The sequence below is a fragment of the Callithrix jacchus genome, chromosome X (genome assembly GCF_049354715.1).
Source record: "Callithrix jacchus isolate 240 chromosome X, calJac240_pri, whole genome shotgun sequence".
Taxonomy (NCBI): Eukaryota; Metazoa; Chordata; class Mammalia; order Primates; family Cebidae; genus Callithrix; species Callithrix jacchus.
In genome coordinates, this window is record NC_133524.1 from 132,954,708 (window position 1) to 132,981,642 (window position 26,935).

The 26,935-nt window shown below is 40.5% G+C and overlaps 1 protein-coding gene across 20 annotated transcripts in view; it reads left to right on the plus strand.

The window, feature by feature from the left end:
• Window positions 1-26,935, plus strand: part of FHL1 (four and a half LIM domains 1) — a 66,037-nt gene that overhangs the window by 13,034 nt on the left and 26,068 nt on the right. For 13 of the 20 annotated variants that reach the window (XM_078364125.1, XM_078364130.1, XM_078364136.1 and 10 more), the window contains one exon: window positions 11,090-11,163. The exons of 3 other annotated variants lie outside the window; for them this stretch is intronic. The gene's annotated coding sequence lies outside the window, so the exon portion shown is untranslated. Of the gene's footprint in view, window positions 1-8,621; window positions 8,716-11,089; window positions 11,164-17,652; window positions 17,879-26,935 lie in introns of those variants that run through there. 4 more of the 20 variants (XM_078364124.1, XM_078364119.1, XM_078364127.1 and 1 more) reach the window with 2 other exon arrangements.

Consider the following 26,935-nt stretch of genomic DNA (forward strand, 5'->3'; position numbering starts at 1 on the left):
AAGCCAATATCCAGGTCAGAGTTCGATTGCTTTGGGCTAAAGGCCATTATTGCATGGCTTGTAGAAGCATAGACCCAACGTCAGAACTTCCATATACTTACTCCATATGGACAGCTCTCCAGTAAACATGTGTGAAAAGATTCAGTTTTTATAGGCATTAACGTAAATGGTTTCTTTATATTGGAACTGGGTAGCTATGATGAGCAATTACAAGTTTGCATTGCTTTCTTGAGTTGGCAGTGAGAACAGGACATTCTGTGGTATGTGGTAGTAGGGGTGAGGGGAGAATCAGGTCTAAGAGGGACGTCTCAACTAACAAGGGAAACAAAAAAGCTCGGGCTGGGCATGGTGGCTCACGCCTGTAATCCTAGCACTTTGGGAGGCCGAGGCGGGTGGATCATGAGGTCAAGTGATCGAGACCATCCTGGTCAACATGGTGAAACCCCGTCTCTACTAAAAATACAAAAAATTAGCCGGGCATGGTGGCGCGTGCCTGTAATCCCAGCTACTCGGGAGGCTGAGGCAGGAGAATTGCCTGAACCCAGGAGGCGGAGGTTGCGGTGAGCCAAGATCGCGCCATTGCACTCCAGCCTGGGTAACAAGAGCAAAACAACTCCATCTCAAAAAAAAAAAAAAAGAAAGAAAGAAAAAACTGAGAAGGCATCAAGAATTAGAAGGCAAATGGGAGCCATCACTCAAGCACCTGGATATTTTGTTGTTGTTGAGACAGAGTTTCACTCTCGTTGCTAGGATTACAGGCGTGAGCCACCGTGCCCGGCTAACACCCAGGTATCTTAAAGAAGTGGTTGTCTGTCAGGACTGTGATAAGACCCAGGGTGAAAAACTTCATAGTTTATGCGATTATCTGAAAAATACCAATAAAGGGAAGAGTTGGTTATAGAGTTCAGCTGTTTAATTTTTTTTTTTTTTTTTTTGAAATGGTGTCTTGCTCTGTCACACAGGCTGGAATGATCATGGCTCACTGCAGCCTTGACCTCCCAGGCTCAAGCAATCCCTCTGCCTTAGCCTCTGAGTAGCTGGAGACTACAGGTGTGCACCACCACACCCATCTAATGTTTTAGTTTCGTAGAGGCAGGGTCTCTCTATATTGTCCAGACTGGTCTCAAATTCCTGGCTTGTTTAACTTATTAAACTTTATTTCGTATACTGGAAATAATTATTTGTGTGCACATCTGTTATGTATACTCGTTGTTACATCTATTGTTAGACAGTTTTTTCCTTACTTTCATTGCTTTCCTGAATTGACTATATATGTGGTACCACCTGTTAGATGCAGATTTTGATGAGGAAAGGGAGAAAGAGGATAAAAATAACCTCTCCCTCAAGTCCCATTTTGTGATGGAAGCTGGGATTCAGTGGCCAGATGATGCCAGTAGTGAGCCAAATGGTGGCACTGCCACTGCACTTCTTTCAGTCAGCTTCACAGTTGACACCAAATCCTGCAGCTGATGTGACTTTACAGCAATTCTTGTTGGTTGGAAAGATGGCAAAAGTCACCATCTAACCAAATCATAATATGTTTGTTTCCCAGGTATAGGCAGGCTGGGTTAGTCATTGGGCTTAGCGTAGTCATGCTCCCTAATTGCTGTAAGTACCTGGAAGTACTAGGGGTGGTGTAGTGGCAGTGGCTTGTGGGACAGGCATGTGACAGCATCCTTTTGCCCACTTGTTGCTCACCCACCTGCTTCTTGCCACCCATGGGCTCCTCTTCATCTTCCCCTCCATCTCCTCTTTACACTTAATCCAGCTACTTTTGAATTTTCTGTTAGGGAACCAGGAGCGCCTCACCATGAAAAAATGGCATAAATATTCAAACCACCAGAGCAATGCACTTTATAGTTCTTGGACTGCCTGATTGTTATGGCTGCAGTGTTGTGTTGGTGTTAAATGGGACTTAGGGTATTTTGTAAATATTTTCTGACATACAGCTTGAAAGTTGAATTTTGTCACCTTATAAACTTAGTTATCATTTCTGCCACTTTTAAACCCCCGTAAGTTTTCCTTATGTGCTTGTGATTATCCCTATAGCAGATAACAGCAGCACGCGTGCTGATCTGAGGGATTTGCTCCAGGGCTAATTGATTGGAGCAGAGCTGCCCAGTTGTTGAAGTGTAAGGAAACAGTTCATGGAGTGCCAAAGCCAACTTAGTAAAAGTATGGGGATGAGTATTTAGTAAGATGAAATTTAAAAAAATGTTTTTCAAGAGCTTACTCACATGGGCAAGGCACTTTGCTAGGCTTGCTAGATAACTGTGGGAAGCCTTAAAACAACAGTGGTCTCTTCAAGGCCAGGCGTGGTGGCTCACTCCTGTAATTCCAGCACTTTGGGAGGCCAAGGTGGGCAGATCACTTGAGGTCAGGAGTTCAAGACCAGCCTGGCCAACATCATGATGAAACCCTGTCTCAACTAAAAAAAAAAAAAAAAAAAAAAAAGGCCTGCTGGTGTGTGCCTGTGCTTCCAGCCACTTGGGAGGCTGAGGCAGGAAGATCACTTGAACCTGGGAGGTGGAGGTTGCAGTGAACTGAGATTGTGCTACTGCACTCCAGTTTGGGTGACGGAGAGAGACCCTGTCTCAAAAAAAAAAAAAAAAAAAAAAGTGATCTCTTCAAGCCAAGAACGCCCATTCTAATTGGAGGTGGAAAGAGTACTGAACTGCATAGGGTGTGGGGAGGGAGTCAGGAGTTTTGAATCCTAGCCCAATTTCTGCCACTAAGCATTGGAACCTCTGGGAAAATCATCTCCCCACTCTGGGTCTCAGTTTATAAAAAGGCAACTGAACAAGATCATCTTTAAGATGTTCTGTGGATTGATTCATAAATGTGGAAGAGATTCCGGAAAACAGAAGCTTGAGTCCAAGAGTTCCAGACCAGCCTGGGCAACATGGTAAGACTCTGTCTCTACAAAAAATACAAAAAATTAGCCCAGTGAGGTGGTGTGTGCTTGTAGTCCCTGTTACTCAGGAGGCTGAGGTGGGAGGATTGCATGAGCCCAGGAGGCTGCAGTGAGCTATGATCATGCCACTGCACTCCAGCCTGTGTGGCAGAGTGAGACCCTGTCTCAAAAAATTATATTCATAAAGTGCATATATCTATACTATATAATACTAGTTGTGACTATAGACCAGTGTTTTTCAAAGTGAGTTCCTTGGGTCAGCATCATCAGCACCATGAGCTTGTTAGAAATGCAAATTTCACAGGCCCCACTCCAGACCTGGAGAAGCGGAAACGCTGGGAATGGGGCCCAGCCATCTGTGTCCTAACAAGGTCCTCTCTCAGGAGATTTTGAGGCACAATAAAGTCTGACAATTACAGGCTGTAGGAATTTGGGGCAGTGGTTCTCAGCCTTGGCCATACAATAGATTCATCTGAGGAAACTTTGTTGGGGGTGGGGAATTGTCCTTGTTTGTGCTGCTATAACAGAATACCTGAGACTGGGTACCTTATAAAAACAGAAATCGATTTCTTATGGTTCTGGAAACTGGAGGACTAAGATCAAGGTGTCAGCACGTTCAGTTGTCTGGTGAGGGCTGCTCTCTGCTTCCTAGATGACACTTTACTGCTCCAGCCTCCAGCGGGGAGGAATGCGCTGCCCTCATGTGGCGGAAGGTAGAAGGGCAGGAGAGCCAAAGGCTCTCATGAAGCTTTAATTCCATCCAAGAAGGAGGAGCCCTTGCAGTTTAATCACCCCACCTCTTAAAGGTCCCACCTCTCAATACCATCGCATTGGCAATTAAGTTTCAACATCTGAATCTTGGGCACATAAAAACTGTAGCAGGCACCCAGCCATCACTAGTTGCTTTGGCTCCCCAGGTGCAGCCAATTTTGAGAATCACTGGTTTAGGGGACAATGGCATGAGCCAAGACCCCTGTCATTCTCTAGTGGCAATGAATCTCAGATGCAGGGAGTTAGCCAAAGCCAGAGGCTTGAATTTCATGCTAAGAAACTTTGCCTTTACATTACTAAAGAGAAAGGTTTTTGGCAATGGGAGTGATACATTTGAGGTGGTACATTTGAGAGATGATGAACAAGAGGGCATACCCATAGCTGAGAAATCTGATGAAATAGTCTGGTGTGAAGTGATAATGGGTCCAATTACGACCATAGAAATGAAATTATAAGGAAGAAAATATATGAAAACTCTTTTCAGGAAAATTGGGCAGGGTTTGGCGCTGGTCGCTGGGATGACAGCAGTGTTAGAATATCTTTGGTTCAGGAGCTCTTCTTAGATTTCTGGGACGGCCAGTGCTCTCTGGATGCATCTGGCAAAATTGTTATGTATGGATATGTACAATTCTTTGATTTTTGTTGCTTTGATTTCGGAGTTATAATGCGGAGGTGGTCTACAGCAAGTTATAGAAAAGTACAGAATTGTAGTCACCTCGAAAGCTACCCATGGTCATCATGTCAGAGGAAAAAAATGCTGTTTTTCTCTTAAGGAAAGAATGCTTGGAGTTGTGGGAAAGTTGTAAACTTGGCAATGAGTAATTCAAGCCTATCAGTCAATTAAGTGGATTTTTATTTTATCATTTGTTTTATTTGTGAGCTGCTGTAATAGTCATTGAGAAGACATCAGTCTTCATATTTTTAAAGCAAAACAAAAATACCATTGAACATTAGGGCAAAGGACAAGAATTTCAAGGTTTTACCTTTTGACTTTAGCAAATATTTGCTGCTCCACTTCTTTTGCTAGATTTTGCCATTTAACTTGTGTTTTTGCTTTGTTTCAATTTGTTCTTTGTGCTTGATAACTGTAGTTTCCCCATTTTTTTTTTTTTTTTGAGACATAGTCTCCGTCTGTTGCCCAGGCTAGAGTGCAGTGGCACGATCTCAGCTCACTGCAAGTTCAAGTGATTCTTGTGCCTTGGCCTCCCAGGTAGCTGAAATTATAGGCTCACACCACCATGTCTAGCTCATTTTCTTGTTTTTAGTAGAGACTGGATTTCACGATGTTGGCCAGGCTGGTCTTGAGCTCCCGGGATTACAATTGTGTGCCGCTGTGCCCAGCTTCTATTCTATTTTTGATGGCTTTTTTATTCATAAGTATTCTTAATGTTTTACTATTCTAGTTAAAAATATGTATTTTTCCCTTTATGTTTTCCCCCAATATACTTATTCTTCCTTTATTACTAAAAATTCTTTAAATTTGCATCCAGAAATGGCTCACAGAAAGGGCTCCTTTGTATTTATTTAGGGCATGGTGGGGCTTTTTGTTAGTTTCTAGGTCATGCCACATCTGGAAGGAAAGACACCTTTCATTAACTAATTTCAAAATCTATGAAAGCAGACTCAGTATTTTAAAGGATTGCATATATTCCTATGCAAAGTTAAAAATGACTCACTACAACTTTGGTAAATGTGTGCACTTTTTAGTTTTTGAAAGAACTGCAAAAATCTGCAGAAAAATCTGGACTAATCACAACTTGAAATTTTTAGTATATCTAGTAGATATCTTTTAAAGATATAACTCATCTTTTCCCAAACTGGATGAGTATAAATCCTCTTTCCAAATTGTGAGGAATATTATGATTATATCATATAAAATAAATATAGAAACGTGTGGAATAAATGATCTTCCAAACAGAGTATGGCATATATCACCAGATAATACTCTAACTAAATATAAGGACACAAAACTGGACTTTATTACATTTCTATAACTGGTAATATTCTTCTAGTTTTTGCTTGTTTATTAAATGAATATGCTGTTAAAGATTTTATTATGTCGTAGACCTTGATTATGTTGGAATTATTAAAAATGAGGCATCTTTCATCTGTACTGCTTATTTCCAATAAATTATTTTGCCAAATGGGAACTAGTTTACCAGTTTTTTGTTAAAGGAAATGAGCCAGTGGCTACCTCAGTTGTATTTATCATTGCCTTTTATGGTAAGCATTTAAAATGTGTTTTTAATGGTGCGCATGCCAATGTTTCTGACCTCTATAGTAGCGTAAGTATTTGAATAAAAGTGAGGTAAATGAGAAGTCTGTGCCGCCCAGTACCATCAAGTGTACCTAATTAAGAAGCTGTTTGGAATTCACTGCTCTTTGATATCTTGGGTGGGAGAGAATATTCTGGACGTGATTAAGGAACTGTTACCATGACAATCACATTCAAAGAATTGAGAGGAGACAATGAGTCTGTGGGGATCATCTCCTTTGATTGATTCGACTCGTCTTTTAAGTTCATTCAGACAGCTGTTGTCTCTGGATTTTCTTTGCCATGTAATTCACCCAATTGATTGGTGATGTGGGGATCTTGGAAGCTTGGTTGTCAGCAGCGACAGAGACAGCACTGTCCATGACCACAATACTTTTGGTAAACCTGAAGGAGAGTGATTGTATGTGTTAAATGTCACTAAAAAGTAACTCCTGGCTTCTTCTGGAATAATATAAATGGTTTGTCTTTCACTTATTAATTCTGTCAGGGTGGGATAAGATTACCATGATCTCCTTGAAAGCATGACTGACCCAAAAATGTTTGGGCTTTATTTTGGATTACTTTGCTGTCATCTTACCCAGTGTGTTTGGCTGCTGTTCTGTTTTTATTCTTTGCCTTGCACAATATTGTCAACATAATTTGTATGATGTTCTGGTCAGAGACACAGTTACACGCTGCAGATTGAAAAGTACACACAAATATACCTACCGTTAGTGTCTTCAGCCTCATGACCCCAGCTAATGTTAAGTGAGACATGTTTGTACAGATGGAAAAGTGAAATGGAGATACAAAGGCAGTTCAGATGTCACTGTCAGTTTTTCTCCTTCTTTGTGCACTAATTCTGGGTGGAGAAACCATGAACTATGGAGGGAAAACTGCTCCAGCAGGGGCTTGAGTTGGATCTCATGCCAGAGCTTTGCCAACTTAGCCTTTGGGACTTTCCCTCTTCTGCCCTCTGGAGGGTGTCAGAGAACATTAAATGCAAGGACTTTCTGGAAAGGATAGCCAGGGTTTGGTCTGGTTACTAGAAGATACTTTACCTGTTCTCTTCCCCCCTGTAGCCCCTCAAAGCTGGAATGTGTAAAGGAAAGGAACAGACAGAGAGATGGCAGGGAAGCCATTAGAAAAGTGGGAATCTTATGAAGGACGTGATTTTGGTTCTTGAAAAAGAGAACTGGAGCCGGGCGCGGTGGCTCACGCCTGTAATCCCAGCACTTTGGGAGGCCGAGGCAGGTGGATCACGAGGTCAAGAGATCGAGAACATCCTGGTCAACATGGTGAAACCCCGTCTCTACTAAAAATACAAAAAATTAGCTGGGCACGGTGGCGCGTGCCTGTAACCCCAGCTACTCAGGAGGCTGAGGCAGGAGAATTGCCTGAACCCAGGAGGCGGAGGTTGCAGTGAGCCGAGATCACGCCATTGCACTCCAGCCTGGGTAACAAGAGCGAGACTCTGTCTCAAAAAAAAAAGAAAAAAAAAAAAGAGAAAAGAAAGAAAAAGAGAACTGGAGTCCATCAAGTAGAATCGGTATGAATATCTCTAGGAAAAATCAATTCCAGAAGGGTAAGATGAAATATGTTAAAGGTAGTGTGTGACAGATTCAGATCTGAAGCTTCAGTTGGATTGAATCTAAAGAGATATATTTGGTGCCAAATGTCAGTGGCGGCGTATGAAGTCATTACCCACGTTTGATACCTGTTTGACTCTTTGCCTGCTGCAATAATAGTACCAAGTACGTATTTAACATTCAGTGGTTAGCTTGTGTGGGGGAGGCACTGCTAAATGCTTTACATGCAGATGCAGGTACCTCCCTATCTCTGTGAGGTAGGTTGCCATTATGATGCTCATAGAGGCTGGACAGCTGATATGAGGTGGAGCCAGTATTTGAGCCCAGGCAGTCTGACTGTGGTGCCCCTGCTGTGAACAGCTGTGCATGCTGCATTCCTCCTGCAGCTGCATGAAAGGGTGTAGAACCTTCCAGAAACAGTGAGTTCCATAAGAGTGGTGTGGTGGTGGGAGATGAGACGGTTTAAAGCCTTTTATGTATACATACCATGCTAAGTACTAGTAGACAGAATGAAATGAGACATTTTTCTGTTTCTGCCACCAAGATACTTAACATCTTACAGAACAAACAAAACCTAACATGAACCAATCCAGAGTCATATGATAGAATATGAAAATATTTTCTGGAAAGGATAGCCAAGGTCCCAGTCTGGTTACTAGAAGACACTTTATCTGTTCCCTTCCCCACCTGCAGCCCCTCCAAGCTGGAATGCATAGAGGTGAGGAGCAGGCAGAGTGATGGCAGGGAAGCCATTGGCAAGGTGGGAATCTTAGGAAGGTAGTGATTGTTGTTTCTTAAAGAAGAGAACCAGATTCCATCAAGTAGAGATGCTGTAGCCATCTCTAGGAAAAGTCAACTCCAGAACGGCATATAAAGTCATCATCCATATTGGATAACTGTTTGACTCTTTGCCTGCTGCAATAATAGTACCAAGTATGTATTTAACATTCAGTGGTTAGCTTGTGTGGGGGAGGCACTGCTAAATGCTTTACATGCAGATGCAGGTACCTCCCTATCTCTGTGAGGTAGGTTGCCATTATGATGCTCATAGAGGCTGGACAGCTGATATGAGGTGGAGCCAGTATTTGAGCCCAGGCAGTCTGACTGTGGTGCCCCTGCTGTGAACAGCTGTGCATGCTGCATTCCTCCTGCAGCTGCATGAAAGGGTGTAGAACCTTCCAGAAACAGTGAGTTTCATAAGAGTGGTGTGGTGGTGGGAGATGAGACGGTTTAAAGCCTTTTATGTATACATACCATGCTAAGTACTAGTAGACAGAATGAAATGAGACATTTTTTTGTTTCTGCCACCAAGATACTTAACATCTTACAGAACAAACAAAACCTAACATGAACCAATCCAGAGTCATATGATAGAATATGAAAATATTTTCTGGAAAGGATAGCCAAGGTCCCAGTCTGGTTACTAGAAGACACTTTATCTGTTCCCTTCCCCACCTGCAGCCCCTCCAAGCTGGAATGCATAGAGGTGAGGAGCAGGCAGAGTGATGGCAGGGAAGCCATTGGCAAGGTGGGAATCTTAGGAAGGTAGTGATTGTTGCTTCTTAAAGAAGAGAACCAGATTCCATCAAGTAGAGATGCTGTACCCATCTCTAGGAAAAGTCAACTCCAGAACGGCATATAAAGTCATCATCCATATTGGATAACTGTTTGACTCTTTGCCTGCTGCAATAATAGTACCAAGTATGTATTTAACATTCAGTGGTTAGCTTGTGTGGGGGAGGCACTGCTAAATGCTTTACATGCAGATGTAGGTACCTCCCTATCTCTATGAGGTAGGTTGCCATTATGATGCTCATAGAGGCTGGACAGCTGATATGAGGTGGAGCAAGTATTTGAGCCCAGGCAGTCTGACTGTGGTGCCCCTGCTGTGAACAGCTGTGCATGCTGCATTCCTCCTGCATCTGCATGAAAGGGTGTGGAACCTTCTAGAAACAGTGAGTTCCAGAAGAGTGAAGTGTGGTGGTAAGAGATGAGACGGAGTAGAGCCTTTTGTGTAAAAATATCATGCTAAGTACTGGGAGATAGAAATGAATTGAGACACTTTTGTTTTTGCCAACTTGATACATAACATCTCACAGGACAAACAAAACCTAACATGAACCAACCCAGATTCGTACGATAGAATCTGAAAATATTGTCTCTATTTAAGCACAGGTGGGAAGAGGACTAGAAGGAGTTCCTTTGCATTAAGGCACTTTAAAACATTTGCTTTCAAATTTTAGTGCTTCACTCAGGAACAAAATTTGCCTTCGTTTAGGCTTTTGGCCTGGCAGACAAGAACCCGCCCCGTCCCTATGGTCAGCAGGTTTGCCCATTTTGAGTTGGGAAGCATTGTCTTCAGCCTTGTCTTCTTGACAATCCTGACACTGGTCATCAGGATCTCTCAACAGATGAACCCATTAGCCTAGTGAACCAACTGCCCCAGCTGTTTCTTTACCAGCACATTCACAGTTTTTCCATCTATAACCACTGCCTGTGTGAAGAACAGCCTGGAAGTGATTGGAGGGTGGGGTGGGGTGGGTGGTTACACGCCTGGTTGTGATCCTTGGTTAATTTTTGCCCTGTTTTCATCCACACTTCTGTGTCTGCTGTGTGCCAGGCATTGACCTGGGTGTGGGGACAGAGCAGTGCAAAAACAGACAGGGTCCCCTGCTCAGGGCACTATGTTTTCCTCAGATTTCATTCGCTCATGTACATTTCATAGTTGATCTGAAAGTGGCCTTTGGTGTGAATTCTAGAATTTCACACTTTTGGGATAATGCAGTAGTCGCACTCCCTTTCTGCTTTGCCCCAGCCAGTCCTTTCTGAATAAAGGTCAGGTGGTTGGGGGAGGAAGATGGTGATGTGAATGGGCCTGTGGGGAGATTGTAGGGGCTTGGAGAGGGCAGCATGTCGTGGCGGCCCGTATTTATGTCGGGGATGGGGATGGCACAGGGCACACCTGTTTCCTAGTGCTGCAGAATCCTCACCCTGAGATGAGCCTGCCCACTAGCCCGCATCCTAATCCTGCTGTTATTGGAGATAACTTCAGCGGTCACAGGGTACCTCGTCTCCATGGCAACCCCTCTAAATATTCCTCTGGTGACTTGTGCTCTACATTCTGGCTGGATCCGAGCCCTCCTGTGGCAAAATATTCTAAAGATGTTAAAAGAGAGAAAAAAAAAGCCTCAACTAATAAATCTATTCTAAACGACTGAGTCATTTGTTTTGATTACCCGGGTGATTGCCAAATGTTAATTTAACACTGAAATAGGCCATGAGCTCACTCCCCCAACAATGTGAGTGTTTGAGCTAATACAGCTTGATAATGAGGGAGCCAGATCCACTGCCAGTGCTCATGTTATATGATAAACAGACATTTGGAGAAATATGCAGAACATCTTGGCAGTTTTCCTTTCACTGTAAGGGTTGTAAATACAAAGTAGAATGTGTTACCATGAGCCATTTCAAAGGAAGTTGACTTGATTTTTTTTAGAATTCAGAACTTTGCTTCTAAAAAGGTAACTTTGCCTCTTGATTCTCATTTTTTCCCTAACTTAGGCACCTTGGGAGTTGTTTTCAACCGTATCCACCCCTTGCTGAATACATTCTATCTGCCACACATCCAGTGTGAGGTAAGTTTCACTAATTGCCACAAATTCTTATACTGATCGCCAGCCTTCCAAGTTGTGGTATTAGGGGTGGCATTGTACAAAGGCCTTTATTTGTACAGGAGGTTTCAGAAGGTTCATTTTAATTGACCCAACCAATATCACTGCTTACCCTAAATATTAGCTCTTGGGGAGAATGCCTTTTCAACGGAAAATCTCATTTGCTTTCAGCTTGGGGGTATGTAAAGGGAATTTGCCAGGCACAACAAAACTGTTCAAAGATCTGTTTGAAAATAAAGATCTGCTCGTGTAGCTGCATGAACAGTAGGGAGCAGGAAAGCTGCATGGAGCAAGTACTGGGACAGGAGGGAGGAGAGTCCTGCTGCCAGCCAGGAGAAGGTTAGGGTGGCCTGATCGGCTATTAGGAATCTTTCTCCGTGGGTGGAAGGAGCCAAGGTGTGGTACCGGCACTGCAAAATCTGGTGATAGGAAGTCCAAAGAGTGCTTCTGGCAGGTGACATTAATAGGGTCCAGAAGATTTTCTTCTGATTTGCCCTCAAGTTCAGAACAACCTGTGGGCAGCCAGGTCAAGCAGACCTTTCATGTCACATGCATTGAATAAGCATCTTCTGTCCTCTTCATTTAGCCACAGTGGCTTGTTTATACTCTGTCATGACTCAGGGTTCCTCAATTTTCTCTGAGAGAAGGACATTGACCTTTGAAAATAATGAAAGGAAGGAATTGAAGAGAAGGCTCATCCAGGCACAATATAGGGATGGTCCCTGCCCGGTCTCCATGTGCTCAGAAAAGGGGATGTAACCTTTGCCTGCACTGTACCTGTGAGGATTTCCCATTTCATCCCTCAAAAGGTTGCTGAGATTTTGCCTTCACCTTCATCCTGCCCATGCCAGCACGCAGCCACATGGTCAGTGTAGGTACTTAGATTTCAGTTAGGGTACATGTCACCAGGTGACAAGAATTGCCTTTGTTAAATGTCTACTTGCTACAGAATTCTACCCAAATTTTAAAATATATCTCGTCAAATACCTAAATATATTAAATGTAAAAGAGTAAAAAGTGTAGGACAAGGTTTTAGAAATGCTAAATCTGAATTTTATAATCTGTTTCATCAGTTATGGTGGTAGTCAGAAGTCCTTCCAAAGCCCTGGGGCTTGAAGCAGGCTCAGTGATAAAAGCTGCAGCAGCTTCCCTCTGCTGCTGGAGATGCAATCTTCATTTTTGGGTCTAAATCCTGCCATCACTCTCATTCATAGCCTTTACCTATAATGGTTGTTTTCAAACTTAAAAAAAAATGATAGAAACCTATCTTCAAAAAATACAAATCTTTACATCTAACCCCAATAGACAAAACCAAAGCTGAACTGCTTTGGCTCAAGTAGGAGGCTCTGACTCTGTCACTCTCCGCAGAGGAACCCTAGGGCAGTTTTAAAGTATAGTACCTTATTGAAAGAGCAGAGAGTTTAGCTGTGTGCCCTTCCCAGCTCTTATTTTTATTTTCCGACAGAAAAGAGATTAGATTCTTTAAGGAGATATAAAGAAGGGAGATATAAAGGTTCTTTAAGGAGATACAGAGACACCCTCTCATCAGATGGAAACGCCGGCTAGGTGGCTATTCACATGCATTATTTGCCCCTAGTAATTCCGTGGCAATCTGCAAATTCAGTCAGCTTCGTCAGTAGAAAACTTTGATAGAAACCATGTGTACAAGTCTATATTCTTAAAGTAGAACATTTAAATCCAAGTTTTTCAAACACACATTTCAAATGGTTTTATGATATCAAGCACACCCCAGTGACATCTTTACATTCACCAAAATTTAGTGTCCTTGGGTTTTTAGAGCAGCAAGTTTCTCAGGTGTGTCAACTGAATAGAATTTGTTAAATTCTGGGTGGTTTTTTTTTCTTCTGAGATGGAGTCTTGCTCGGTTGCTCAGGCTAGAGTGCAGTGGTGCAAACCCGGGAGACTGACTGGAACCTCCGTCTCCTGGGTTCAAGCCATTCTCTAGCCTCAGCCTCCCAAGGAGCTGTGATTATAGGCGTGGCTACACCACCACACCTGGTTAATTTTTGTGTTTTTAGTAGAGGCAGGATTTCACCATGTTGGCCAGGCTAGTCTCAAACTCCTGACCTCAAGCTATCCACCCGCCTCGGCCTCCCAAACTGCTGTGATTACAGGCGTGAGCCACTGCACCTGGCCAAATCCGTTAAATTCTGTTTCCTTGTAACAAATACACAAGATTGCACAATTGCATCTTGTATTCTTTCTTCCTTTCTTTTACTTATTAATTCATTCAGCCCTACTATGGGCCAGGGCAGGAATGTAGTGGTGAGCACAACAACAAAAAATGAATTTTGGGTTTGATATTCTTCAAGGGTGGGACATAGCTAGATTATTTTCCCTTTTGTAGACGAGGAAACTGAAAATTGCTTTGCTTTTCTTGATTCCATTGCCCAATATTCAGTAGACACGTATAGATGAAGGGGTACAGTTCAAAGTCCCTGTCTTTACTCTGCTCTTTGAGCCTGTGATTTATGCCACCTCCATATAATCATGTGCAAATAAAATATTCAGTAATCACCATGGATGCAGCTGTGCCTGGGACCCAACGGTCCTAAAATGAAAATAAATGTAAACTGTGCATTTCATGCTCTATTTTTAAAAAGTTTGTTTGAAATGATTGAACAGTTTAGTAAAATGGACTTCCCTGTTTCCGCATGAGGAAATTTTGTTCTTTTATTTTTTATTTATTCTTTTTTGAGATGGAGCCTCACTCTATCACCCAGACTGGAGTGCATTGGTGTGATCTCGGCTCACTGCAACCTCTGCCTCCCCGATTCAAGCAATTCTCCTGCCTCAGCCTCCGGAGTAGCTGGGATTACAGACGCACGCCACCATGCCCGGATAATCTTTATATTTTTAGTGGAGACGGGGTTTCACCATGTTGGCCAGGCTGGTCTCGAACTCCTTACCTGAAGTGATCTGCCCGACTCAGCCTCCCAAAATGCTGAGATTACAGGCATGAGTCACCGTACCTGGCCTATTTTGTTCTTTTAAATGATGGTGTGTCCCCTTTTAATATAGTGTTTATCATAGATAAACTTGATTATTCAGAAACTTAGAATTATTCCATTTGGCTGCCTTTTAGTTTATGAAATTATTTGTAACACAAGCTTGAACACATAATTCTTAACTCATACGTGAACTGGGCTAAATTTGAGTATTTGTACCATAATAGTGACAATATTGTTAATTAAACGTGTGTTTCACATGGAGATATTTATATCACTGACATATGGTCATTTTCATTATTGATTTGGCAGTTAATATTCACAAAACACAAAATTTTGAAATACAGTGGTCAGAGTGATTTGATTTGTGCCATTTGTATTGATGTAACCTCTCTTCTTGGTGCACTAGCAGTAAGAAGGAAAATTAGCACAGATGGGTTACATAGACTGAGTTTGGAAATCATCAGTCTAGAGCCAAGGTCTCAAACTAGTGGGCTAGATCTGGCACACAGAGGTGTTCTTTTAAAATTTTAATTGCCAGCATTTAAAAATTGAAAGATTTCATATTTTTTGAAATCCAAGTTTTTCAGCTTCTCTTGAAATATCAGAAGATCTGGCAGCATTGAGCCCTCATTCCTATTTGGCTACACTAGGCTGGAGCCGAATGGCTGCTGTTTCTTTAGCTGGAGCATGAACTCTGAAGTTTGCTACAGTCTTTGGCAGACCCTGTAGTCTCCTTGACACTACGGACAAGAGTTGGTTGCCATTATCTGAATGTTCTACCTCTATAGACATTTGAGTTTTCAATCCGAGGTATAGATACAATTGAGGCTGCAAACTTAAGGTCATCCTTTCTCTCAGAGTATTGGCTTGCTAATTTTCAGGTGTCCGACATTGGGTGACAGTCTTATTAACGGGGTGCTTTAAAAGGGTTGAGGGCAAACATTTCAGGGGAGGGATACTTTCTGATGATGGCACTTGATTAAGGAGCATTGACAGGTGTGGGTGTTTTATTTCATTCTGGAGGATTCCTGTAGTCTGCTTTGGTGCTTCTCACACTTTAACGTGCAGATTCTGGTGCAGCAGGTCTAGAGTAAGGCCTGAGATTCTGTACTTCCAACAAGCTCCACGTTACACCACTGCTAATCTGAGGATCTGCCTCTCTCTGAATAGCAAGGGAACTGCCTTAAAGCAATCCTAAGAAAAATCAGTCAGGCAATGATGGTGCTAATGTTAAGAACATTCACTTTTCTTTGACCTGAGAAAGAAAAAGAGCTATGAACCCAGGGATTTTGGGTTGAATCTTCCGAGATAAATCTGGATCTAGTTTGAGTTGCAACACAGGAGGTGAAAAATCAATTATTTTCAATGCAGTATAGCACATGGAAAGATAAATCTAACTTTGATTTTAAAATTTGTTTTAAATTATGTGCTTCTGGTAAAAAAAAGTTAGATATGTTAAAGCTCAAGATTTATGAAATGTAGGGATTAGAGCTTTTAATTTTAGGAAAATTTAGGAAAATATGGGGCTGTTAGAAAACTTATTTATAAGACCACAGAAAATAGGATAATTATCAAATCCCTGGATAGATGACAACCTTGGAAGCTACAAAATGATTTTTAAAAGTTGGAAACGAAGAAATCAACAGTTTCAAATGTATACAGTCCTACAGTGAAAAAGTATGATTAAAATGAAAAAGAGCTGGTTGCAGTGGCTCATACCTGTAATCCCAGCACTTTGGGAGGACGAGACGGGTGCTTCATGAGGTTAGGAGTTCAAGACCAGCCTCACCAGCATGGTGAAATCCTGTCTCTACTAAAAATACAAAAAATTAGACAGGTATGGTGGCAGGCACCTGTAAATCCCAGCTACTCAGGAGGCTGAGGCAGGAGAGTTGCTTGAACCCGGGAGGTGGAGGTTGCATTGAGCCGAGATCGCGCCATTATACTCCAGCCTGGGAGAAAGAGCAAGACTCAATCTCAAAAATAAATAAATAAATAAAATGAAAAAGAACGCATGCCAGGAAAAATCTGTGACACATATGACAAGATGCATACTTTCTATATCATACATAGAGCTCATATGGATTGTAAGAAAGGTGTGCACAGGCCTAGCATGTGGTAGATGCTTCCTATCTGTTGACTGAATGAATTTTCCAGCTGATAGATGGGTAAAAGACACTCATGTTCTATCACAAAGTAAAGAAATGCATGGAAAACGTTCAGCCTCACTAGTATGCAAAGATAAGCATATTTAAACGTCAGCAAGGCACACTTTTCACTTACAAAAAGAAAACCCAATGTCAATATGGTTAACTTGAAATGGATATGCACTAACTCACTGCTGGCAGCATTGTGAGTTGGTACAAAGCCTTTTGGAACATTGTTTGGCAATATATGGCAAAAGGCACAACGACTGGTACCCTTGAATCTAGTAATCATCCTTTGGGAACTGTGTTCTAAGAAACAAATTGTTCTAAGAAAAGAAAAAAAGGCTGGGTGTGGTGGCTCACGCCTGTAATCCCCCAGCACTTTGGGAGGCCGAGGCAGGTGGATCACGAGGTCAGGAGTTCGAGACCAGCCTGACCAATATGCTGAAACCCCGTCTCTACAAAAAAAAAAAAAAAAAAAAAAAAAAAAAAAAAAAAAATTAGCCGGGTGTGGTGGCGCGTGCTTGTAGTCCCAGCTACTCAGGAGGCTGAGGCAGGAGAATTGCTTGAACCCGGGAGGTGGAGGTTGCAGTGAGCCGAGACTGCGCCACTGCACTCCAGCCTGGGCAACCAAGAGAGAGATTCGATCTCAAAAAAAAAAAAGAAAGAAAAGAAAAAAGCTGTATAAGTATTCATCACAGTGTTATTTTTGAGGACACAAAGAAAGAATTTTAATGTCTAATGTGAAAAAAATAGTTCAATTATTCAACAGATAGTTTTGGTTAAGTAGGGTATGATATATCTATGCAGTGGAATTTCATGATTCTGTTAAAATTATGATTTTCATACTTACATTAGCAATATGAAAGAATTTGTATAATATGGTCTTACTAAAAAATGCAGGATGCAAAATCGTATATATGCTTTGATTGTAACATGCAAAGTGATAGCTACCTGTGGACAAGAACTAGAAGACACAAGGAAAAAATGTAAGTATCACTTTTTTGAGGTTATATTCATGTTGTGATGTTGTTGGTACATTTTCCTGTAAATATATGCTCACTTAGATGTTGAGAAACTTCTGTACTCAACTCCATATCACAAGCAGGATATTCCAATGTATCACACAGTAGGTGCTTAGTAACTAATCAAGAAACTTGAGAACTCCTGCCGAGAGTCTAAACATGGGGTTCCAATGCTCTAGTTCCTTCTCGTTTGTTTTGTTTCATCATCCTGAGCCCCCATTTCTCTTTCTTCCATTTTTGGTGGTTGGTAGAGGCATCCTGGTATCCCACGTGACACCAAGTACAAATATTTGTTTCAGAGCTTTTAATGAAAGCATAGCAGTGCCAGACAGGGGATGAATCTTCACGTTTAAAGGCCCAGGGTCCACTTAAGGAGAATATTAATGGAGCAATGGCTCAAGAGCGATGCCTATTTCATCTTCTGATTTCCTTTAGATAAGCAACAAAAATTCGCTTTAAGGTCATGGGCCTCCTTAGAGCAGGCCCCCTCACCTTCAGCTGTGTTTCCTGTTTCAGATATACTTGTTTCTCTGCTGTAAGTACACTTTTCTCCTCTAATTAGGTCGGTTACTTCATGTCTGTTTTTCTTTTTTGACATGGTTTCTTCTGGCTTTGGCACCACATATTTTCCCCATATGTCATTGCCTCTGGAGCTTCATGTTGCAATAGTTTTTCAAGGGGAACGGAGAGCATGTCGCTAAGGGTGGGGGGTGGCTCTTGACTCTTTTGCCTGCCCTTTGCTTCAGTGAGTGTTCGTATTTCTTTTGGGCCTAGTTCTGTTTGGTTTTGTAGTCTTCGGAGTCAGTTATGTTTGGACTGAGAGATACTTAAGTAGAAATAATGGTAAGTCAGGGATGTGTCTGGCAAAGGCGCGGCACGCTTGCTAGGGTTGCTGGTTTATTTATCTCCCTTGTCTCTACGGAGACGAAATCTGGGTCTGGGATTTAATGGGCTTAATTTTGACCTCGTGTAACATCTCCTAACTTTTCCCAGCCTCTGATTTAGAAAGAATTCATTTTCACTTGAGGAGAGAAACTGCCTCACTTACAAAAGGGTTCCTAACTCTTGAAAAGTGGAATCTCCAGTCTGTGATTCTTACATAGTCTTCAGAGTACCTGTTGTGCTTGTAAAGAAAGCTAAGAAGTCATGTAGAAACACACACACACACACACACACACACACACACGTAATATCTCAAGGAAATACTTTTCTTTCAAGTGAAATAAAGTATTATTTAGTTAATGTGAATTAACCGTCTGTAAGAACTTTCTATAGGAGAACCTTTTGTCAGGATACCAAGTCAGTGGAAACATTGATCAGACATTACGTTTTTATTTTTGAAAAGTATCTCCTTTACCCATTACAGAATTCTAAATTTGCATGCATATAAATGTTTGAACCATATTTCGGAGTTCAAGTGTATTAAATTGTGCTGGGGAAGTCCACAATAAACCCAATGGAAGGAGTCAGATTTGGACAGTTAAAATTCAAATCTAGTGTTCCATCTACATAATTGATGTGAAATGAGGACACAGATATCTCATCTCTGAGGTAGTTAGAGTCAAACCATCTTGGATTTCTATTGGTTCAAATGATCCTTCAAAACTTTTTCTCTTCTCCTGTATGGTGCTTTGAGACTTTTAACAACATTCCAGTTTTAAGAATTTACTGATTTATTCAGCTATTTACAGGTCCTTTCGGCTTCTCTAAGAATAAGCTCACATGTGAATTTTCTTTGAAACCAAAACAAATGAGTCAGTAAATGATTAATTATCAAATATTGCATAGAGACTGAGGCAAGGGAAGTGACAAAAGTATTCTTCTGTCCCCAAGTAAAAAGTATTAGAGTTCAGATATGTCATCAAGTTTAGTTCAAGTCCAATAGGAATTTGTGATTATTTACTAAGATTTTTGAACATCATAAAAGTTCAGTGCATGTGGAAGTTCTTTTAAGATTTTGTCCATCATCAACTCTTCTATTAATAGACAAAGCTTTGAGAAGCCAACAACAGATGCTGTCTTGTAAGAGAGAACCATGCCTGGGAGATGAATGTTGGATGCTCCTTAATTTCTGGGTTTGAAACCTTGACTCATTTGTCTTATAACCATGGACTTAAAATATTTGTTAGATTAAGGTCATAGCTAAATCATACAAATTTTATTATGATCAATAAGCATAGCTGAGGTCAAAGCTTTTATGGAAATCACAATGTTAAGGCCTAAAGTGTTTAATAATGCTTGAGAAAGAATAGTACTTTCATCATCATCATCATCATCATCATCATCATTATCGTATCAACCTCACAGCACATGTTGAAAGCCCAGTGTGGGGAACTGTGCTAATAATAGTTATAATTTATGTATTTCATTAGTGATATTTCAATTTTGTTTAAACAGCTGTAGGGATCAACTTAAAAAGGAAGAAAGATATAAAAATGGATTTAGAATAGTAGCCTCATTGTCTATCTCATCAGCCAGATAAGCTTTGTGTTCAGTGGAGCATTTCTCACTGAAGGACATCTAATTATTGGATAAACAATTAGCTTCTTTAACAGTTCTTGGGCTGAGTGCAGTGGCTCACGCCTGTAGTCCCAGCTATTCAGGAGGCTGAGGCATGAGAATCACTTGAATCCGGGAGGCAGAGGGTGCAGAGATCGCAACACTACCCTCCAACCTGGGTGACAGAATGAGACTCTGTCTAAAAAACAAACAAACAAAAATAAAACCAAGCCACATAAACCAAAGAACAGTTCTTCACCTAAGTAGAGAAGCAGAAAAACAATGCTCTGTGGTCTTTGTGAGTCTGTGGACATTTCTTAAACCATGTGCTTTGTGTACATAATAGGACCATTTCTTTTTCTTTTGCTTGCTTGCTTTATATATATATATATGTATATATATATGTATATGTGTGTGTGTATATATATATATATATATATATATAATTTATTTATTTTAAAAACAGAGTCTCACTCTGTTGCCCAGACTGGAGTACAATGTTGCAATCTTGGCGCACTGCAACCTCTGACTCCTGGGTTCAAATGATTCTCATGCCTCAGCCTCCCAAAGTGCTGGGATTACAGTCATGAGCCGCTGCGCCAAGCTGTTAGGACCATTTCTATACACATTAATTAGGGCTACGAATTCATAATTTACTTAAGGTACTCTGTGTGCTTCTTCCCCAGAACCAGTAGAGCTTTCTTTATGGGTGGTGGTGAGAGCTTGTGTACATAATTGTCATCATGCACAAGCAAGGGGATTTATACTCCAGAGTGTCTTTTGCTCCCTACAGTGGTTCAAATGCAAACCAGTTTGAGAGGGTGAGTTCCACCTTTTGCATTGGCTCATGGGACAGGTTTGAACTGGAAAATAGTACAACGTGCTCCAGTATTTTTAGCCTATCCCTGATGTTCCCAGCTCTGCCCTTTGAATTGTCAGTCCTTGTAGACTTTACACAGGATCTTGATCTGACTCTTGGTCCTCTCATGGATGTTTTCCATTTTCCTTACTGGGGCAATCTAAGGCACAACAAGTAGAGGATTTGGTCAGAGTTACTGTCTTAAATTATACCCCGCTTTCTCCAGGAAACTGGAAGCTTCTGAAGAGCAAGAAGCCTGATGTTTCCTCTTATGTCCTTCATATCATTTATTATTTAGTAGGCATTTACTAGAGATACAATTAATTGAATGAAAAGCATTGTGTTAAGTACAGACCATAGCATTACCGTGATATGACACAGGACTGTCTCAGGATCCCTGTTCCTCTAATAGCTGTATTCCTGAATTATTGGAGAATATCCTTGAATAGAGCTATCCCTTTTCCCTCATTGTAGCATGGCATTATTTTTTCCTGACATGTTATCAGCAAGTTTTTCAAGCAGAAAAGTTGAAATTATACAGTGAACACTCCTATTCCTACCACCTGCAGTCAGCAATTAAACATTTTACTATATTTGCTTTATCAAATATCTATCCACCATTAGTCCATCTTGATTTTTCGGATGCATTTCGAAGTACGCTGAAGGCATCTGTAGACTTTACCCTGAAATACTTCAGCTTTATCATTATGTGGTTTCAGCTTTGATTTTCTTAGAGCTGCTTTCAGATTTGTTGAGATCCTGACATTTATTTTGATGGTAGGTAAGAAGAGGTAATAAATCAAATGTGCAATATGCTCAGTTTTCAGACACTGGGAGTTTTTCATTGTAACTACCAGCAATTGTACAGACACATATCACTGCCCCTTCTCCCCTTCATTATAGGGTCACATTATTTGTACTGTTGAAACTTGGAAAACCAGCCTAGGAAATGCAGTTGAGGGGCTTGTGGATATGAATGAAACCAGAGAATTGGGGTTGAGAATAGTAGGGCAAAATGTTAGAGTTAACTGCTATAAGGGGAGGATAGAGTTGAGTATAAGAAAAGGGGAAGAGATTCAGATCAGGAAGTTACCGGCATGATACCACTTTCATATATGAAGTCTAGAGAGGGTTTGGTGGCTGTTTGTGACACCTAAAGGTCATGGATTGAATAAACAATGAGTGCAGATACAGCTATTCCAGTTTAGTTGTTTTCATATTATATTCCATGGAACCCTAGAATTCATAGAATTGTCTCAGAGGTTTCACCAACATTTGAATTATTTTTTTGCAAGTATATTGAACTATTTTTTAAAAAACGAATAAGAAAACCCAATAGACACACTTGACTGTGTTTTGTAGAAAAATTTAACATCCTGGAGAACACATACTGATAGATTTTCCTTCTTTCTTTCTTTTGTTCTAATTCATTCATTCATTCATTCATTCATTCGGAGATGAAGTGTTGCTTTGTTGCCCAGGATGGAGTGCGATGGCACCATCTCGGCTCACTGCAGCCTCTGCTTCCCAGGTTGAAGCGATTCTCCTCCCTCAGCCTCCTGAGTAGCTGGGATTACAGGCGCCCACCACTACGCCTGGCTCATTTTTTGTATTTTTAGTACAGACAGTGTTTCATCATGTTGGCCAGGCTGCTCTCGGACTCCTGATCTCTGGTGATCCACCTGCCTCAGCCTCCCAAAGTGTTGAGATTACGGGCGTGAGCCACCGCGCCCTGCCCTGATTGACCAGTTATTAATGTCAACCTAAAATAAAGTTTTGACTAACACTTATCTGTCATTCATCAAAGTCAGGGTAGTATTTCTATGTGGGAATAAAGACAAAAGGTCCACAGCAGGACCATTACACTAAAGCCATGGGTGTTAAGGCATTGGCCTGCAAAAGCTGAAGTTACATTTGGTTTCCAGTTACCATGAGCACTTATCCATCTGTTATATTTAGATTTTTTTTTCTAGTACCTTTAAGAATCTGACGAGTATCTGCTTTAAACTTGAAACGACCATACAAGGGTAGAGATGGTTAGGGTGCTGGCGGCTGGCTACAGTGTAATCCTTCAGATGGGCCTATGTGAATGGATTAGGGAACCTTCAAAAAGGTCTCTCTTCTGGCCCAAACTCCTCAACATAGTCTGAAAACAGATATGTGCAGTATTGGACTTCATGATGAGATGTGATGTTCAGGGCTTCATTGATTATGCCTAAAAACCTTTAAATGTGTTTGGCAGATTTCTTCCATTTGGAGTTTGTGGCACTTAACTTTGGTGTTTTTCATTCCAGATTGTAACACATTCTGTGCCTATAGTGTGAAAAACATTTTGGAAGCCAGTACCTCCTTGTGTGTAGCTGAAGTCAATTTTTCTTTTCTGAGACAGAGTCTCGATCTGCTGCCCAGGGCTGGAGTGCAGTGGTGTGATCTCAGCTCACTGCAACTTCTGCCCCCCAGGTTGAAGCAATTTTCCTGCCTCAGCCTCCCGAGTAGCTGGGACTACAGGCACGCACTGCCACACTCAGCTAATTTTTATATTTTTAGTAGAGACGGGTTTCACCATATTGGTCGGGATGGTCTTGATCTCCTGACCTCGTGATCAGCCCGCCTCGGCCTCCCAAAGTGCTGGGATTACAGGTGTGAGCCACCACGCCCAGCCGCTGCAGAAAATTTTTAAAGGGTTTGCTGATGTATATTTTATTTTCCTCTAGCATTTATTAAGATCTTCGAAGTTGAAACGACTTTTATAGTGGCCACCTTTATCTCTATCATCAAGAGGCTTCCATTAATAGCATTTTACTCTACCTGTTTTGTCACGTATCTATCCGTCCCTCTATCTATCCATTCATCTTATTTTTGGATGCATTTCAAAGTGAATGTAGCAGATTTCACCAGTTAACTTTGTAATATTTTATATACTTGAAGTCTAGCTTTTTGAATAGTACACAAATGTGCCTAAATTGGTATAGAATGCTGTGAAAGAAGGTGTAAAATAAATGCCCCAGTTTTGCTGGGAAAAATATTTAGGAGGCTTATTTTAAAAGTAACAGGTATTCTGGAATCCTGGCATGGAGTTGGAAAAAAAAATATTAGCTAATTTTTAAATTGGGACTTTTTTGTGACTCATACATTGCTGACCCCTAATAAGGAGGGGATACACTTGTAAATTTTATTTTCATTTCAGGCAGGAGCCATGTTACTTCCAGTTTTTATAGAGAGGTAAGATCATCTTGAAAAGTGTTATAGACACAGAGTGTTGGTTACTCCCACAGAATCAATTGCATTTGGAAGGCAGAGGAACAGTTAACTGAGGACTAAGTTGATCTATGCAGGATCTGATTCCAAACCGTGATGTCAAGGTGTTAAGTGTGAATTATTATTATTTTTTTAAGAAAACACTCATTACAATTTGGACAGAGAGAATGGTATGGAGATGAAAGGTTCTCATGTATGGCTCTTGCCCCTATTTATGTGGAAAGCACTCTCCACATCCTTGCAAAGCTGTGTTGTTGTTCCCTTTATTCTCAATCCCCAGAATTGTGTCCAAACACTCTCCCTTGGCCCAGGGGTTGGCTGGGTATGTTTCCTTCTGGAAGTCTTCACTAGCACTCTTGAGTTAGCTGGCAAGAGATCCCTTAAAACCATTTCCAAGCAGTTTTTCTCACTTCCCTATAGGGGCTCATCCTGTACTTTCCACTTTAGTTCCAGCTGCTGTTGCTTGGGAAGAAACAGATTTCTGCTGTGTTCTCAAACTCCAGATGGTCCACAAAAATTGAGTGTATAAGAACAAAGAGGCCAGGCGAGGTGGCTCACGCCTGTAATCCCAGCACTTTGGAAGGCTGAGGCGGGTGGATCACCTGAGGTCAGAAGTTCAAGAGCAGCCTAGCCAACATGGTGAAACTCCATCTCTACTAAAAATACAAAAATTAGCCAGGCATGGTGGCAGGTGCCTGTAATCCCAGCTACTTGGGAGGCTGAGGCAGGAGAATCACTGGAGCCTGGGAGGTGGAGGTTGCAGTGAGCTGAGATTGCTACAGAGCAAGACTATGTCTCAAAAAAAAAAAAAAAAAAAAGAGAGAACAAAGAGGGACAGAAAACCTTTGGGGCAGGAGGGATTAGTTGGGGGATATGGGTGGGAAACCTGGTGATTAGATATATTTAAACATGTCATGTCAGTGTAGAACATGAATTAAAAAGAAATTATATATGGAGAGTTGTAAGAAATTTACCAATCCCTTCAGACAGACACATGACACTTTAAAACCCATTAAAACTCCTTGGCACAGTGGAATAATATACACTTTGGTCTTGGAAGAGACTATTAGGTTGCAGCGTTTTTGATTCCTCTACCACTGACTTGCTCTTTGATCTTGGAAAGTAACTGACCTGTCCTGAGATTGTTTCATAATCACCCATAATAAAACTGATTTACTGTATATAATGAATAGTTAAGTTTAAAACTATATCTAGCTTCCGTTATAGCTTAAGTTTATGAATTATTTTTTAGCATTTAGATGTTAACATTAAGCTTTCAAATCAGATTTAATTTTATTTGATAAAAAGTTATTTCATGTATGAATACTTTATAGTCTGCAGTTCATACATGCAGAATCACCCTTTATTAAATGATATGTCCACAAATCAGTTTGAAAGACTTTCTTTCTTCAAAATGTATGTTTAAAATACATACAAATTTGATGGGACTATGCACTTATGGCTAGTACGAAAGTGGAAAGTGTTTTAGATTTATGCTTAGGACAGGTGATAGTACTTGAGCTTCTATTCTTAGTTTGACCTTGCCTCCCCCCATCCCCTTAAAGCAAGACACTTAATCTCTTAAACGTCTCAGTGTATTCATCTGTAACACCTGTATTCTTATTTCATGAAACCGGTACCTGGTTTATATTTGGTAGCATTTGAGGACTTGATGGCATGGAAGTTCAAATTATGTAGAGAGTATTTGTATGCTGAATGATAATCTTGACAAATTACTAATTACTACATTTAGAAAGTTACAACTCTGGAGGGAATTGATATTTGATATTGTTTTCCTGTGTGTTCTAAGTTACCACCATAACAGTAGGAAAATAAACCCTATCCTGGCTGTGTTACAAAGGGATTAACTCACTTCTTCAAGTTGTTACTAAATCTTCAGCCCTTTAAGCAACAGACATAAAAGGGGTTCCTTATTTTGATTTTTCCCAAATAAAAGTTTAATAACCAACTTTGGCTTATTTTTTTCTTTTGTTGAGGGCTTTCCAAGTTATTTTCTTTGTAAAGGATGGAGGATAAACCATGTCAGTTACTTAAAGCAACTAAAAATACCCACGATAAATATGTAGAGGAGTATGCTTTTGATTTTTAGATCAAAGCGAAGAAGCAAGATTTTATGGAGCTTGCTTATGATATATTTGTTCCCAGCTACTTGTGCCTATTCAAATAATTAAATATTAACTAAATGCAAGAGGATTAAATAGCTAGGCTTTAAGTAAAACTAAAATACCCATAGTACCCTTGAAAGTTTAGAATGACATGAAAGAGAGGGAATCCTTATCATGGGGCTTGCCTGTCTTTTCACAATGACCTGCTACTAGATTTTATAGTATATGATAAAGTTGTGTGTGTTTATTGTGAAAATTGTGTAACTCATACAAAAAATCAAGTCTACTTGAAAAATTAAAAGCATTACCTACTTGGGTACAAAGCCTGATGTACTTCTTTTATGACTATATTATGATATATTTCTTTTATGACTATATTATGCTATATTAAAGTTTGTGTAGTACTTGGACATATATTATTTAATTTCATTTCTAAAACATTTCAGTAGGGAAAGCAAGACAGATATTAATATTCCCATTTCATAGATGATGAAGAAAAATTGACTAGTAAGCAATTCAGCAGAGTCAGGGATTGCATTTGAGATTTTTGATTCTAAGTCTAGTGTGCTTTCCTTCGGTTACAACACAATTAAGTCAATGAAATTTACTGTTATTTTCATTAAATGAAAGCTTAAAATCAATTAAAAAATTTAACAGTATAAAATTTAACAATATAAAAGCAGCGTTAATTTAATTTTATGAAGTTAATTTTTAATTGATTTTTGAATTTGCTAAAAGTGTTTTAAAATAAGTATTCTGTTTCACAATTCCTGAATTAATCTCTTCTCCTTACATTTCCTGTTCCAGTATGATAATTTACATAGGCTTTAGCGTTTACTTATGGCATTAA